We start from the raw sequence: 1,634 nt of genomic DNA, 5'->3' as shown, positions 1-1,634 counted from the left end.
TGACGCGTCCTCGAGACGATTCCGTTCCTCGACCTCGTGGAAACGAGGCTAACCGCGCGAGCCGCACGATCTGCAGACAAGAAGATGGCGGGGGAGGCGGGGTTGATGGGTAAAACACGAATTAGGTTAGGTTCTATCGCGCGAGAGATAAATCGAGAGAAACTATAATGGACTAGGGAATAGAATGCTATTTTCTGATCTATTCATGAAATTCTATGTACACAAGGGACTGCAGATAAAACGGCAGGGTGGAAAAGCATGATTCGAAGGGTCAATGAGAATACTGGCAGGTCGATAGCAATGGCGCCGCGAAGCTACGAAGAAAATCAATCCTGTACGGCACGCGACGTGTTTTGATGTGCCTATTTATTTCTCATTCGTTTTCGAAACATCACGATACGACATTTTGTTTGAAGAATTAAGATAATCGTAACGTAGATAGATAAGATTCATCCGAGTAATACTAATAATACGATAGGGAGGAAAACGAATGCAAATTGAGAAATGCGAGAGTAAACTGACGTACCGACCGAGGTAGCCGGAAAAGACGAGGCCGCAGGGCCATGCACACGTACACACAAGTTAAGATCGCGCGTACACTGACACGTACGTACAAAGCCAAGCTGGCATCGTATATATACAACGATATCATTTACGATCGCGATTATAAGAAAAATATTTATGTCACTTACTTTTGATCACTCGTTCCGTCGTGGAGAGCTTCTGCGAATTGTTCGAGGTCATGCTGTATCAGGATAGTTGACGGGTGGGCGCCGGCCTCTCGCTCTCTTTCTCTCCTCGCTCTTCTCTATTTCACTCTTCCTCTTCCCGGTCACACAGGATCGTCTCTCTCCCACTCTTTCACCGTGTCACTCTGTCACTGTTTTTTTCTTCTTTCTCTAGCCGTAGTTACTCGCGCGAGGTAGGTTCCTCTCCAACGGGGGGTTGGGTGGAAGGAGAGGGCGGTATTTTCACCTCGAGAGCCCGGCGCGGCACACACACATACACGCACGGAGTAGGGGAGGGAGGAGACGGGGGTCGGAGAGGTGACGGAAGTTATCGCACGGTGCGGCACATCGGTGGCTCTGAAGCGTTGTTCATTGGGCGTTTGCAGAGTGAGAAATTATTCTGCCGTGTTCCTCTCACTTCCCGTATATTTACTACACCGACCGACCTACAGTATGCCTCTTCTCGTTTTCTCACTCCTTCTCTCGCTTGCTCTCTTGCTCTCTCCCTCTGCCCGACAAAAGGTACCACCAACGCCTTTTGCGGGGCGAGTAACTGGATCGCTGGACCACGCGAGCTGCACGGCCCGCACCGAGGGGGTCTCGCAACCGCGGTACCACCACACGAGCAGCACGACAAAACCTCCGGTAAACGACAATCGTAAGACGATGATTATTAACGACAGCAACGACGTCGACGAAGCGGAGGACAACGACAACGACACGATTGCGGCGTGAACACAGGGAGAACGATCACGACGACGACGGCGGCGACGACGACGGTGAAGACGATGATGACGACCACGACGACGGCGACGGCGACGATACCGTAATGACGAGCACCGCGACACGAAACCGTGACACCGACACCCACGGTCGAAAACACCACGCCGCTAAATTCTACTACAA

This window comes from Apis dorsata, unplaced genomic scaffold, assembly GCF_000469605.1.
Source record: "Apis dorsata unplaced genomic scaffold, Apis dorsata 1.3 scaffold_247, whole genome shotgun sequence".
In the NCBI taxonomy this organism is placed as follows: Eukaryota; Metazoa; Arthropoda; class Insecta; order Hymenoptera; family Apidae; genus Apis; species Apis dorsata.
The sequence above is the reverse complement of the archived record's forward strand: the minus strand, read 5'-3'. Positions refer to the sequence as shown.